At 40.1% G+C, this 16,408-nt stretch overlaps 1 protein-coding gene across 3 annotated transcripts in view; it reads left to right on the top strand.

Moving 5' to 3' along the window:
• Adgrg6 (adhesion G protein-coupled receptor G6) overlaps positions 1-16,408 on the top strand; it is a 132,481-nt gene that overhangs the window by 53,467 nt on the left and 62,606 nt on the right. The gene's annotated exons all lie outside the window — the stretch shown is intronic.

Below are 16,408 nucleotides of genomic sequence, written 5' to 3'. Positions count from 1 at the left end.
GATCTGGCCTGTGCGCCTGCATGCCCACTGCCTGGATTAATGGAATGTGTGCTCTGTGCCCACAGCCAACTAATTTACTCTGTGCAGAGCATCACTAGCTCATATAGCAACCACAGCAAAAGCCCCTGCTCTAAGAGGAGGCAGAATTAGTCTTGCAGAAAATCATATTACAAGTCCAAGGCTTCCTAGAAGCTGCTTTGGAATAAGAGATGGAGTGACGGATGATCTCAGCTCTAAGGGTCTTGGAATCATTTAATTCTGGAGAAAGTTTGACTGTTGAAGTGTTATCATTGTTAATGCTGTGACCACCAATACTACCCCCACCAAAGAGTGCTTTAGTGCTTAATACTAACTAAACCACATGAGATGTCATCCCTGACTTTAGGGTACAGACTAGACTAAAGAAGCAAAATAACTCATTGCCAAACCCCATTTTCTCATTAACACCTTCCACTGTATATGGAGGCTATAATAATTTAATTTACTCTGGCAAGATTACTTATTAGACACTCTATGGTCTATTTTTTTCTATTTTCATTCAGCACAAATAGGAATATTAGACCTTACATTGACCTTCCTCAGAACACAGTAACCTTATTTGTGATTTTTATTTCCATTAGTACTTTCTCCTTAGGCAGGTCAGTAGATTATCTCTGGGCCTTAACCTTCTTACCTCTGAAGTTGAGCTGACACGTCCATGATGTAGCTTCATACCCCAACAATAACAGACAAGTGTTAGGTAGGCTATGGTTCCTAGGGAAGAATTATCAACCCAAATGACGTCATTTCATTTAAACTGGATGTATGTGTGTGTATTCTTACATGTATTATATATGACGTTGGGTAAATATAAGATGGTATGATTCCCTAGGTCCTTTTCAAGCATATTTACCATTATTCATTCACCTCCCTCTCTCTCCCATTGTATTGTCCTAACCCCCTCCCCAGTTAAAGTCCCTGCCCTTTTTATATGTCTTTCTTCCTATCACTCCTGTTCATCTCTTTGTACAAGGCATGAAAAACTTCTTTTTTTTTTGTGGTTGGTTAGGGCAATCCAAGAGACTCTCAAAATAATATAGGTTATTTCTGATGCCTTTGGTTGTCTGCCAGAATTAGAAGGCAAGTCACTATTGCTGAAGACATTGTGTACTTTGGATGTTGCCCTCGGAGAATTTGAGCTGGCTCTGACCTGAGAGCCTCCTTTCTAGGAACTAGCTCTCACAGGACCAGAAGGTGCTGTGTAGACTGCCAAAGCAGTCAACTGAGGAAACCAATCAATAGTCTTACCTATGATGCCTGTGGACCTCAGTAATGACCAACATGGCCAGCTATTGAGAAGAAGTAATAGTGGCATTCTTATATTGGACGTAACCAGCGACTGTCTGATTGGACTTAAAGTCTACTCAATAGAAGGGAATTCATGCCTGATACTGTAAAGTTTACAGGGTAAAGCTAGCCAGCTCTCTGTGGTTAATGGGTCTGTGGCTAGTGAGGTGATGGATCCTGAAGAACAACCTACTGCTTTCTTACTTTCATAACTAAATTATAAACACTTATTTATTCTGATACCAGAGAAGTGTATCTCTCATCCCTCATCAAAGAGGCTTATTTTTGCAACAGACAGAGACCATTACATAAAGTCACTACTGGTCAAAAAGCAGAGGAACACTGAATATGGGGTGCCCAGGTCCAAAATATCCACAGCACAACTCCTATACGTAAGATTCAGGGAACATCACAGAAGAGGGGAAGAAAGATTTTAAGAGCCAAAAAGTCTTCTGCAAGATTTTGTGTTCTAGATTTGCCAGGGATGTTGTACCCATGTAATCTTAACAATTTGGCTACCCAAGCAAAACCTGAACAATGGCAATATCAGTTGACATGCCAGTGTGGGTGAGGGAAATCTCAGAGACTCCACCCCTAGATGAAGAGCTATAGACAGTCACAACCAGAGTGGAAATTACCCTTCTCCAGGGTGAGCTCCATAGTTGGTTATTCAGTACCAACTGGTCATCCATGAAAACAAACACATATAAGCAAAATTAAATGGACTCTGTGTGTTGTAAATGTAGCAATAATAATTAAAGAAAAAGAAACATAATTTGAGAATGGGTGGCAAGGGCTATGGGAAAACATACACATATAAGCAAAATTAAATGGACTCTGTGTGTTGTAAATGTAGCAATAATAATTAAAGAAAAAGAAACATAATTTGAGAATGGGTGGCAAGGGCTATGGGAAAAGTTAAACAGAGGACAGAAAAGAGTGAAATGATATAATATTTTAAATAAAAATAAAATAAACAGACTAGCTGTTGCTGATGGTAGAGGTCTTAGTGGTTCAAAATAAAACAATGTTAGTAGCCAGCCTTAAATTAGGGGCCCTTCTCTGCTGGGGAGATTCACAGCATTACACCCATGGTTTCCTGACTTTCCCACAGCAAATCCTTCTTCTCCTTGGTATTTATAGAGTGTGCCTCTATAAATATATGTTCTGAGAATGCATAAGTTACTATAATGGGAGAGGTGCACATTACATAAAAGCAAATATAGTGTCCACCGTAAATAGAATTCAACTTAACTATTATGACCAGCAGAAGAAGGATATTACCAACTTCATTATTTCTTCTATCAAATACAAAACCCAACTTATTTCAAAGACATCTTTCAATATATATCTATCAATTGCAGAAACAAGTGGATGAAATGTATATTTTGATAATTTTTCTCAATTGCTGCACATTTGAAAGTCAGGTAGAATGCCAAGGACTGGATGTTTAAAATTAACCAAGTGTTCAAGGCATCTCAGTACACCCTGGAAGCATACAAGTTCTTTAAAAGAATTCTTTTAAAACCTGACTTCTTTCTATGAGTTTTTGGTCTTCAATCAGAGAATAAAATAACCAAGAAAGAAATAAATTAGGGGAAACATGCCAAGAAAAGCTGTGGTAAATTTCAGAGAGAGTGTGGCACCATGCTTAGATAATCTCTATTTTCCTTTTCCCTCCTCCCTTATACAAGAAACCTCCAGGCTTTCCCTGTGGGACAAGGAAATCTGAAACTGTTCTGGCATGAGCCAATGTCACAGTGTGAACTTGGAATAACACCACTGTTATCTCTTAGATAGCTACTTGCTGTTTATTCTTTTTCCTCTACTTCTGTTTTGATTGGCTAAAACCCAGAGAAGCAAAAGGAAAGTAGACAGCAAAGGGTTCCCACCTAATCTATGCCCAAGATTTATTTTTTTAATCTTCTATGTTCTTACTATCAATGACTAAAGAAGATCACAAGTAAAATACGAGGTTGTACTCAACCATAATGCATGTCTAATGACATATGACAAAATTCACTCATCTTACAATGATTTACTAACAATTTATATAAAAAATCTTATTGGGTAAGGTTTCCCAGCTTTCCCCTAAAATTCTACATCAGATCCCCTGATATTTGTTATCATCTTTTACTTATTATTTTTAACTTCTGTACTCTTTTAATCTACCAATGATCTGTCTATGAGTAATTTCCTGGATATAGTACCTATCAGTGTAAGATTTGTTAGGTTCTTCTATTAAGATATTATTAATGTTAAAATTTACCTTATTAATAGTCTTGTTTCAAGAGAATGATAGAGTTTAAGATATTCTTTCAAGCAAAGAGTGACCCGCAGGAGAAGGTGTGCACTTTTTATTTGGCTTTTAACATCACTAGAACTTGTACAAAAATCCGTGCTTTGAATCGAAAGACAGTACCTAAAACTGACATCACTCACGGAGCACATGGGTAGAGGGAGATAGGGCATAGTACTGCCTTTGTCTCCAGCTCCAGCAGCCCGAATCTAATGGTTGAATAATGTGCTTTGGAGGACAGTGGTGTCTTTCATTGAAACACTGAGCGGGAAGTTCCAGGCAGGCAGTGGGCTCTTTCCACTCAAGTGCCAGAGATGTTCCATGCTGGAAGCAGCTGTGGAGATGTTAGAGCTGGCGCAACATAGAAACAGTTCAGAGAGACGTTTAGACTGGTGGACATGCGCTACAGGTGTTTAATATGTAGCTCTCCTCTGAGCAGAGGTTTAAATATAGAAGATTGAAATGATGAGGTGAGATGCCCCCAAAGTTGGCGCCCTGCATAGTCTCCCATACAAAGGGATTTTTGTGGACCTGAAATATGATTGATCAAATACAAAGGGCAAATGAAAGCCTAGCATGTTAAAGGCCTCAGGTTTGATATCTAGACACACACACACACACACACACACACACACAAGACAAGGAGGGAGTGGAAAGAAAGGAGAAAATCATATTGACTTCCTTGGGTAGAGAGTGAACTTATTATTTTAACACATAACTTTCAGAAAGACCTCTCATGTCAGTACCTGTTTATTTTCATTGTTAGTGGAGAATCCATGCCTCAGGTTCCTTATCTTTTCTTGTGAAGAGTTGATGGCTGAGTATCCTTGCCATCAAAGGTGTCATAAGCCCCCCACCCCAGGAAACAATATATGTGCCTCAACTTTGTCATTACATGGGAAACTAAATTGCCTTTGCTTGAAATTTCCTTTCACTCATACTCTAAGACAGAGCTCCCTACACAATGCATAAACATCTCAAGTACATAATTATGATGTGTAATTCCAGGAAACAGTGGGACCCATTCTCTTCTGCTTACCATCGTGGAGAATGGGAAGACTGGATTGTGTTATAGTCTGACCCGACCCAGAAGCCCCTACCAGCCAGCGCTCCCCTACTCAGTGTTCCAAGAAGACCACGAAAGGAATCTATTAATATTTTTCTTTCGGCAAACACCCCCACAAACCTAAATGGTAATGCAGAGCACAGAGGTGATTTGGCTGAAATTGTAAATTCACCTCCTCCAGCAGAAAGGGAAACAGATGCCTGTAGCTTAGCCCTCCTACACTCGCTCCTAGCAATGGTGAGGTTTGCCTCCACCCGGACGGCCCAGGCTCTGATGAGCTTCTGCTTTCAGGCCTGGGCCTCAATTGGAAACACGCTAGGCTGTTTGCTCGGTCGCCCACCCAGCCTACCCACTTTTGGTGGTTTGGCTTCTGTCCTGTTTGCCTGCAGGTGTGACCTTACTCATCTAGGATGAGTCTCCCGACCATTTTCCTGAAGTTTAAAAATACAACTGGCTCGGAGAAGACAGTAAGCAAGTAGATTTTTATACACTCCTGGAAACTTAAAATTATAAACGCCCGTGACCTGTATGAACTTTTTCAAGCGTGTTTTTGCTGCAGACCTGGCATTGATGTGGAGGAGCCTGGGGCACAGGGAAAGCAGTCAAAATGCAGGCAAGTTTAATGGGTTGCCTCCGTGTCTGTGACCTGCCAGGAGCTGGGTTAGCGCCTCCATCACCTGGCCCCCAACCTGTAATTAGATAACCATTTCAACCGTGGTGTGGCAGACCCAAGTCCAGCCTGCTTCTTAATAGGCATGTTAAGTCCATGAAAGTCATAAACCTTTTTCTTTGTAAAGTGAACTGGTTGGCATGGAGAACACACTAACTTAGCTATATTAAGTAGAAAGGAGCTGATTTTTTTCCTGATGTAACCACACTTTAAATCTTCATGATCTGTCATGGCTTGTTCTATAATTCCAAGCCAGCAATATTCAAAATAGCACAATAAGTACTGTTAGCAAGATGTGGAAAATTTCTTGAGCAGCAGCGATGTACCCCAGGAGCCAGGATGTTTGCTTGCCGTTAGCTTCACTTGTATTAAACCTGCATTGGCTGTCCCTTCGGGACTTGTACTTAGGGCTTCAAAGTAGACAGATGAACATAAATAGGCTGGGTCCCATGAACCCTCAAAAAGCTCCTCTTGCCTCCTGACCTTCTAAACTGTGTGTCATGATTCTGTTCCTTAGGGAAATGCCAGATATCCTTGTAATTCTTCTGCAATGTCCTCTCCTGCAACGAAACAGCTGGGGCTCTGTTGTGCACGAAGACTGAACCTATAACCCATACCAGGGTTTTAAAACTCTTTTTTTGAGGTTTGGAAACCAAGTCTTCTGTGGCTGCTTATTGTTAGAAGAAGGGTTAATGGAAAAGCCAAAATCAGAGGTTCTGTGATATGCTGGTAATATGGCCGACTCCCACAGTCCGCACAGATGGTTTCAAGTTGACTCAGAGTGCCTTCGCTCATCTGAAGGACAGTAATCGTTCACTACATGCTGTTTGTTTTTATATTAATTTCTCTGCCTCTCTTGTGTTGTGTCTCATGACAGTATGGTAGGGGATTCCATAACTGTGGTCTGATTTTAAAGACCGGGCCTTCAAAGGGGTATTTTTGATCCAGAGAAAAGCTGGGGAGTTTCCAGCTCAGCTTTCTGATTGCATTTGTCCTCCACACTATGATTTTTCACAGTGATGGAAAATATTTAGTATCAGCTAGGCCCTGTGATATAGTTAGAATAAAGTCTGAAGAAACTTTCAGAAATCCAATTTGAGACTTTGCAGGAAATTTTCATAATAACCTTTGCTAATATATATATATATATATATGTATATATATACATGTATGTGTGTGTGTGTGTGATGTGGGAAGTCCTTCTGTATATGTTTTGCTTTTACTGGTTAATGAATAAAGAAACTGCTTTGGATCTGTAGCATGCAGAACAAATCTAGGCGGAAAAAACTAAACTAAATGCTTGCGAGAAAGAAGGCAGAGTCAGGAGACATATAGCTGCCAGAGGGGAAAGAAGCAAGCCACCCGCCGGAACCTTGCTGGTAGGCCTTGAGCCCTCGTGGTAAAATATAAAATAATAGAAATGGGTTAATTTAAGAGATAAGAGTGAGCTAGAAATATGCATAAGCTAATAGGTCAGGCAGTGTTGTAATCACTGAAGGTTCTCTGTGTGATTATTTCGGTTCTGGGCAGCCAGGAACAGACAAGCAGCCTTCATACGTATATATGGAAATTTAATATTCTTCAGTATTTTTAAAGTAATTGATTCTGTCAATGCACAAAAACAAATGGATAGCATACTTAAACAAGAATTCCTCGTGTATAGAATGGTCATACCGAACAAAATTCCTACTTAAAGATCTGTATTAGAGGATCTTTACACCAGATTTCCCTATTGCTAAGAAGTTTGCAAAGAGAAATAGTCCATAATGAGACAAAGCATTTCAATTGTGCCTGCAGTTTGCTTTCCTCTAAACCTTTGCTGTTTAAAGTGATTCCATTTATGTGCACAAACTGGAGTGGCTTTTTTTTTATGGCCTCTAATTAAAGACTCAAGTGGAAAAGTTGAGCTAACCTCCAGCCCTATCCTACCAACTCCCGTCTTCACATACGCCCTCCCACCTTATTGGGAAGGTAAATTTGCAAACCCCAAATTTGCCCTAGCTGTTAATTTCAGGTTCATCACCTGCACCACATTACATGGAACAAATAGGAAGTAATAACAGTCACCAGCTCTTAAAGTTTGTGTTACCCACACCTCCCCTCTGACCGCACTCCGTTGACCGCATGTGAATGTCTAAAGAAGACTGACCATCATGAACTCAGGCACCCAGAAAGCTGAATGGATGGGTGGGTGGGTGAATGCTAGGAATGACGATAGCTAACAAATTGTGCTATAAAATGACAACCACAATGGAAGGATCTCTAAAATTCCACATTTGAGCAGCCATTGCAGGCCAAGAGTAGTTCCAAGGTGGACAACCCACTAGCTCATGAGTTAGTAATGGCCTGTGTGGTCAATAATGACATCATTGCCTTCCTGGTTTAAGAGCGGCAACTAACTTTTCTGAAATGAGGAGTGCAACTTACGGTGGTGCGATTTGGCAGTGTTTTCTCAGGAAAGCCAGTTTGGCCCTGCAGGGCTGCCCAGACAATGCTATGGAAAGCGTCTCTCTTGAGGTAGTCAGGTGAAATGGACATTAGGTGAGTGTCTCCCATCATTTCTCCAGTCTCTCTTTGTGGGTAACAAAATACACAGGCATTAAGTACAGCCGACCTTTGATGAACACTTAAATGTCACTTTACTGTCTCTTAGTGGGCAGGTTTTGCTTTGGTGAGTTGAGTCCTTGTGAAACTAGTGTGCCCTGCCACTGAGACCACCATATTCTTTTTAAAGCAGATTTTCAGGGTAGCTGACTCCTTGTCCTCTGTCAAGTCCTCAGAATAAGGTGGCAGTGAATATCAAAGGCATTTTAGTTCCCTGGGAGGACTGTGTTCATATAACTATGTGAAAATGTATTGTTGCTAAACAAAGCTCTGAGGATTTTACTTTCCCATAATTGAACCCTTTTTATTTTATTTTAGTTTTTACTGATTATTTTATTTTTTAGGAGGGCAGGGCTTGTAAAAGTCTTACAAACCCCATCTCTTTTTTTGTTGTTGTTGTCTGTTACCACTGTTTCTTCCCACTTTGCACATTGTATTCAGCTGAACTAACCTTTTCTGTTCTTGGAGCAATCCAACTTCCTTACACACAGACGATTATCCTTGCTAACCAAACTGACCAGAACTTTTCTGCTTCTCCTGCCCTCCTCTATACTTGGTCCACTTCCAAAAATACATGTTTATGCCTCAGGTTTTTGTTTATCCATTAAATATATTTCTCTCCATCCCTTAATTCTTTCCTCTCTTTCCTCCTTTTCCTCTAGTTCCCTTTTCTCATTTTAACTCATCTTTTTCTTTTTCTTTTCTGAAATGTCAGGAATCAAATCTAAGGTTTTTCAAGTGCTAGTGAAGTAGTCTTCCCTTGGTCCACATCACAAGCCCCGTGGCACCATTTCTTTCTTTCTAAGTTACATTATTTTATTTGTATATGTGTTTGCCAATATGCTTGTCTGTGTACCATGTGTTCACCACAATAGCCAGGTCCTCCGTGTGGGTATGAGACTTGAACCCAGCTCCTCTGAGCGAGAGACCAGTACTTATAATGACTGAGCCATCTCACCAGCCCTCCTTATTATGGCACCACCTCTACAAAGTTTAAACATAGGCTATTGCTCTCAGTGACTTGTTCAGTTAAAATAATAGCACTATCTAGTATCAATATATTCCAATAATTTGTATAACCCATGTAGAAAAAAATGCTATCTTATATGTTATTATAAGATAACCTTTAGAACCTGGGACTTTGCAGACACACAGAGGTTTTAGAAGTATTCACTGAGTAAGTTGATGTAGGGGATGGAATTATGACCTTGGCAGAAATGACGTGCTGGGTATGCTATTCACTTGTTGAACCCAAACATTTTAGAGCAAGAGATGAAAAACTCTCAAATTTATATTTGCATTTTGGTAAGTCTTTCTGGTGGTCATGTGGATGGCGAGTTCAAGGTGGCAAGAGTATTAAGTAACTCTGAGACTAGCTACAGAGACTAATTCCAGAGGAAAAAAATAAAAAGCTTAAACTGCATGGTAATAGAAGAAAATTAGATGAAGGGAGTGGATTTGCTAAGCAAAGATAAAATAAATAACATGTGTGAAATGTTGGGAAAGGAAGCGAGAAGGGATACACCGAGTCCTAGCCTGGATGGCTGTCATGCTACTAACAGTATCAGAGGAGATGCAAAGTAGCTGTGGAATGGTGTTTGGATAGTTGAACCTGTGAGACATCTAAATAAAGGTATCCAGCAGACATTAGCAAGCAGGGGCAAGGGTAAGGATGTCTGCTGCTGGCACCTGAACACCGTGGAGTCTTTGCTCATGTATGATCATGCAGGAGAACAAGTAGAGAGAAAGAGCTGGGTGGAGAGGGATGCTTGACAGGATGGTGGCTGCAATGGCATTGAATGTCTGCAGTTAAAGAGTGTCTGCCTCTCGGGTCTCCATCACTGTCGTCTGTGTTCTCTATGTCCACTCCTTCATCCTCACCCCACTGCCCTTTCTTGGCCAGCCTATCGGCTTCATTCTCTGACAAAATAAATGACCTGTCTCTCTATCTCCCACTTCTCAGAAAGAAAATCTAACTGAGGAAGTCTGGGATTTGGTTCCCATCAGGTCAGGGTCCACCCCGGGGGCAAGCTGTGCAAATATGGTAATAAGGGCTCCAGAGGAAACAGACACTTTCAGGAGCAACCTTGTGCCTGGAGATTGTCAACAATCTGGTCCAGTGGGCAGAGCCCTGCCCCAAAGGAAGGAGCCGATCCATGGGCTTAGCTGATCCGTTAGAGTCCCTCTTTCCAGAATTTGAAGCGAGAGATGTAGCTCATTTATTCATGGGTGTGTTGAGATGACAACGTCCCTGTCCATGTGAACAAAGGAGGAGTTAGTTGCGGACACTCCCGATTAATGAGAAGAGCTGTTCTGTCGTCTCTGATGAAACCTTGTTATGTCTACTTTTACCTACTTTGTTTGATCCAGCTTTAGGGATATTTTTGTTATTTTCTTTTTCCTTTTCAGTTTTAGTTTTGAGAGTATAAGTACGTTTCTTTCTTTCATTCCTCCCTCCAAACCCTCCCATACACATGCCCCTACTCTTCTTCAAATTCATAGCCTCTTTTTTAATATATATATATATATATATATATATATATATTCTACATATAACTATTAAATCCATGTAATGTTACTTGCATGTATGTTTTCTGACCATTTGTCTCTGGAGAACCAGTTGGTGTGTTCTTCCCTGGGGAAGTTACCTCTCCTGTTCCCAGCTTTCATCAGTTGCCTGCAGTTCTTTGTGTAGTATTAAGGGCTCATGGGCTTTTCTCCATCCTCTTTGTTATGTCCATTGGTGTCATCCTTGTTCAGCTCACAGTCACAATGGTGAGACTTTATGGGTGCAGCTTCTGACATTACTAAGAGACAATCTTGCAGCAAACTCCCTGATACCCTGGCTCATACAATCTTTCCACATCTCTTCTGCAGTGTTCCTTGAACCTTAGGTGTGGAAGGTTTTGTAGATTTCTGTTGTTTCAGAGCAAGTCTCGTGTTATTGTTTAAAGGAACATGTTTTAGAATTGCTTGGAAATCTTAATCTAAAAGTTTTGTTTCGGCAGTTCTTAGTGTCAGAATGATGCTACTGCTTATGGCCTGAGGGCTATACTCTCGATAACAAGAGCAGTAAGATGAAGCATAGTAAAGGAAGGCTGTGAGGGCTGAGAAGGTAGGAGGAGATAGTAGGTGAAGAGACTCATGAGAGACACAAGACTGGAAGCTTCAATATGAAGAACCATCATGAATGTAAGCAGTCTCTTCAGCAGTACTTTAGAAGCTTATTAATGATCTGGTAGAAGGTTCTTGACTTGATTAATCCAGAGTTGTGTGTTTGTAGGCTATGAATATAAGTGGGGAATATGCTAGTCAAGAAGTAGATTAAGTAATATAACACTCAGTTCATCTTGATTCAAGTTATCTGTCTAATGAGAGACAGGGCAGATTCAGCCTTTACTTGAGGGAGAAGAGATGTCCATGAAAGTAAACGTTGAGTGTGTGTGAATATGTATACTCAATTGTTTGTGTGTCTCTTCCTCTTTAAGGCATCTCCAGTGTATCTACAGAACAAGATGACTCTAGTAAGATTTATAACAGTTCACTTGCTTAATGAAACATTGCCTTTTGCTGTTGAGTATGGAATATTCTTTTGACAAGGGGATTAATGAAAGACAAGTTTGGAAGTTGAAACATGAACAATGTTACAGAAGACCAAGATGTGTTTGAGGGTGGGGTGCATGGGAATATATTTAGAAGCTGAAAACATTATCAAGCTGAAGGCTGCCCCATCCTAGAACTTTCAGTTCCATATCTTGTTAGGTTTCTCCTTGTGTCAAACCTAACTGAACCTATCCAAGTAAATGATTTCCTCTTGAACTCATGCTTGAATCATTGTGATAACTTCCTATGAATGCTGCTTTGGAGGTTGAATAATCACAAGAGGAAATGAAACAATCATCTAGTTAGCTTTGGGGGGACGGGTGTCATCAGGGTGTGGGAGGGAAGTGGTGTCGTCACATGGGAAGCTCCAGTAGAATATGAGAATGGCCAGCATCAGCCTGGTGAGCCAGAGACCCTCCCCAGTATGGGAATGCTCTCTCCAAAAGCAGAACTTCAGGAGAGTGGTGAGGGCCAGCTGCGTTCCTTGCCAAGTCTGTCACATTAACACAATCCCAGATGTCACAGCCAGATTGACTTCAGGTTCCTTCCCATCCTGAAAATGTGCCTAGTCGTCAGAAATGAATTAAATGGTTGCCCTAATGAAGCTGTCCATTCTGAATGTTATCAACATGCAGGCCATGTCAGCATCTAGAATGTTATTTACATGTCATTGATGTGACTTCCATCTGGCAGCTGTTGACTTGAACTGGGAGAAACATGTGACTATCCTAACCCTTCAAGGATTAAACTGGCACTAGAATTCCCAACTGTTAGCTTTTAGGGTGGATCTTTGGAAGCAGCCAGAGCTACTAGATACTTTAAATCTAGAATACAACAAATGAGCTCTTTTTCCTTACAACTTGATATATCACCACAGATATTGCAAACAGTGACTGAGAGTTATGAATGAAGCAAGCAACTGAAGTTGCATTTTGCTGGACATGATTTTCATGAGCCACCTTCTCATACCAATAGCTCCAGCTATCCGAGAACTCAGATAAAAACATCTAAGTGTATTCATTTTGTTTGCTTTCTTGTTGTTGCTTTTGAAATAGGGTCTCATGGAGCAAAGGATGTTCTGGACATTTCTACATAGCCAAGGCTGGCCTTGAACTCTGGACTCTTCTGCCTCTGCCTCTCAAATGCTGGGATCACAGGTGTTTCTGACACCTGGGATTTGTTTACTATTTAGCACAGTATAGGAAAATTAGATCTTAAAAATCAACTACAGGTAGTTTCTAATTTGACTTATTTAACAATTGGGATCAGAATCCCCTCAAGGGAAGATTTAAAGAACATGTGCTTTCGATTTCACAGAAAGAAAGAAAAAAATTTCTGAAATTCAAAAAAGAAACTATTAAGATACTGTTCACTGGGACTGGAGAGATGGCTTGGGGTTAAGAGCAACTGAAGCTCTCGTAGAGTGCCAAGATTTAATTCTCAGCACCAATACAGTTTCAAAAACCATCTGTAACTGCAGTTCCAGAAGCCCCAGTACCCTCCTCTGTCTTCCACATGCATAAGACACATACATGGTGCACATATGTACATGCAAGCAAAGCATTCACGCAGAAAATAAAGTAAATAAATTTAATGAAAATTGGTGATTTAGTCAGTAAGTCTTTCTTCAATTGCTGTTTGAGGAGAGTTTTGGCACACAGGTTTCCTGAAGATGGTTTAAGACTAACTGAAGAATAAGCATTCATAAGGCACTGACTACTTAGTGCTACGCATTTATTTAGGCGCGCGCGCGCGCACACACACACACACACACTCAGACATGCAAACACACACACATACACAGACACACATACACACACACAAGAGCTAAGTGTGGGCTTTGGTTTGTTATTGTTAACATTACCTGAAAACATTTTTTCTTTTATTAACCAGACTGGAGAGCACATTACTATGTATATCTTTGAGAACACAGTAAGTTGGAGACTTTTACTTGGGTAGATTTTTTTAAGGAGACATTTTAACCATGGTTTTACCAAAGATCCACTCAGTGGCTACTTAAGTAGCCAGCTTGTTAGGAAGACTTTTCTATAAGAGAATATATTAATTTCTTGTATATACATATGTGTAGGTGGTGTGTGTGTGAGTGTGTGTGTGTGTGAGAGAGAGAGAGAGGTATGCTTGTGGGTGTATATGTATCTAGGAGTACACTCATTGCTCCATATGTTTAGGACAGAAGTTGATGCTGGGAGTTTTCCTCTATTACTTCCCAAACTTAGAACATCTTTCACTGAAAATGAATCTTGTCATTTCAGCAAGACTCACTAGCCAATGTACTTCCATGACCTACCTGTCTCTAGAGTTCTAGCATATGAAGCTATAGATATATGTGACTGTACCCAGATTTGACTTGAATGCTGAGGATCTGAACTAGCATCTTTATGATTGCAAAGCAAGTGCTTTACACATTGAGCTATCTCTCCAGTCACAAATTAATTTTTTAGTGGAATAATTCACAGCATAGGAATCAACTAACATTTGATTACTCCATGGTCAAATCAAAAGCAATATATTATACAACTTCTAACATTTCAAGTTTATACTTATTTTATGCAATGACACTACTTGTTGGAACTTTCCCATTAATAACTTATATCTCCCCTTTCCACTTTGCCCTGTATGTTTTCATTGTGCCCATCTGTTTTCCACAAAATCCTCTAAGCTCGTATTTATTATAATTGGTTTGAATTTTAATTGTGCTGTACGTTAGAGCTGTAACTTTGAGAACATTACATAATCTCTGTAAGTGGTATTTGTTTCAACCAAAGGTGGAAGTGGGCATAGCTTCCATGGTTGTTATGATGTTGATTAAGAAAATATATAGCAAAAACCATTCATAGTGAAGTGATTTTTGACTTTGATGATCATATTGCTATTGTTACTGATGGGGCATTCCATCCATTGAGATAATGGCTTCGCAATAGCATTATCTGGGGATGCTCTCTGGACACTGGAGGTGGGTCACGTGGAAGGATGGTTTAAAGTAATTTTAATTTGCTTTACTGCTATGTTATTTGTCTCTTTTCCAAATGACTTCCTGAGGGCTAAAGAGAGTCTACCAAGGGGGGTGCTATTTTAGCTTTTGTAAATTATGCACACATTTCGATTTGTAGTAATGTGTTATGATACTCAACACTTAAATGTTAGTACCACATGCCTTACACAAGTCCCAAGATGCTTGACTATTAACCCGTGTCACCCTCCTGACAACCTTGGGAGTGGTATTAGTTCTTTATTACCTGTGGTGCAAAAGAGGAGAAACTGAGGCAAAAACTTGGGTCAACAGCTAACAGTGTGGTTCCGTGGACAAAAATACTTGTTATACAAACCAGGACCAGAGTACAATTCCCAGATCCCACAGGGGAAGGAAAGTGGAAGCTGTCCTATGTCCTTTTCGGGCTTACTGTGACATGCACACATAGACACACATAGACACACACATACACACAGACATACACACACATGTACAAACACACACCACAAATATTTCTTAAAATTAGGTCAAGATATGTAGACAGTTTTAAAAGTCAAACTTTAATTCTTCATACTCTTCAATCAACTTTTAGGGAAGAATTTGATGAGTGAATGCAGGAAGTGTGGCATCTAACTTGGGTCTTCGGTATAAGGAAATGTAGCTCATCTTAGATAAATAATGCCCCCATCTGAATGTTCTAGTAGCATAGAACTTAATAGGGTTTTCTGTTGTTGCTTGCATATTAAATTCTTCTTCTTCCTCCTCCTCTTCCTCCTCCTCTTCTTCTTCTCTTCTTTTTCTTTTTGCTTTCCTTTTTTAAAACTCTGATGTCTATTACTATGTATAAATTATAGGTTAGGATGACTTCTTTCTTTTCCGAGCCCAGGATTCAGTGTAAGAAATTCAACTTGTCCGAGAGGCCCAGTCATCTTAGTCATGGTTATGCATAAATTAAGTATAAGAAAGAGTCCCAAACACTATCCGGAGACGTGCCACAGCCCACGTTCTTCACCCATTTTTCAAGCATGCATTTCCTTTGACTTGGGCTTATACACTGTGCATACTCATTCTTTAATTTGGATGTATTTCTGTTCATTTAAACTGTTCTTTCATGTCTTTACAAACTTGACCACTGATGTCTCATGTGTCAGGAACACCCTGGAGTATTTCCAAAAGACTGGCTAACTTACCAAGTAAGTAGCATTTGTTTGTTGAGTTTATAGACTTACGGGAGAAGACAGACAGTGAGCAAATAATCCCACAAGTAAAGTAACATGACCTCCCCTGGTAGTGCTACAAAGACAGGCATGGAACATGATGCTTTTGGGAGAGATAAGAGAAGGTTCAGACAGACACTTGACAATCATAGTTTGTTTTCTCTTTTCTGTCTTGGACCATGCCCAAGCTGTCAGAGACTCAGAAAGAATAAAGGAAGGGTTAGACCGACCGGATGGGGAACAGAGTTTACAAAGCTGCACAACACAAGCTAACCCCTGGGAATAGCAGCAGGGAAAACCTGACTTGGGCAGTCTAACACCTCTTAGGCTTTGATTGCATCACTGAATCGTAGAAGAATAAATAACATGTGTAATAGCTGCCCCTGGAGAATAGCTGTTACGTAGTCACTCTGCTCCACCCGGTAAAAGAGGGATGAAAGTGGTTTACATGGTAGAATTAAAGTGTTATTATTTAAAACTTTGTGTGTTGCTTTTCTAGTAATTCATTTAGAATGCTCTGTGAACAAGAATGTTAGCCTTATTTCTACAAATATTCTTAAAGCATGAATATTAACTAAAGAAACAGTTGTAGATGAGGACTCAGGAGACCTTGTTTTCTCATTCCAGTTGG

This window comes from Chionomys nivalis, chromosome 2, assembly GCF_950005125.1.
Source record: "Chionomys nivalis chromosome 2, mChiNiv1.1, whole genome shotgun sequence".
NCBI lineage: Eukaryota > Metazoa > Chordata > Mammalia > Rodentia > Cricetidae > Chionomys > Chionomys nivalis.
This window is presented reverse-complemented; position numbering and strand designations above follow the sequence as displayed.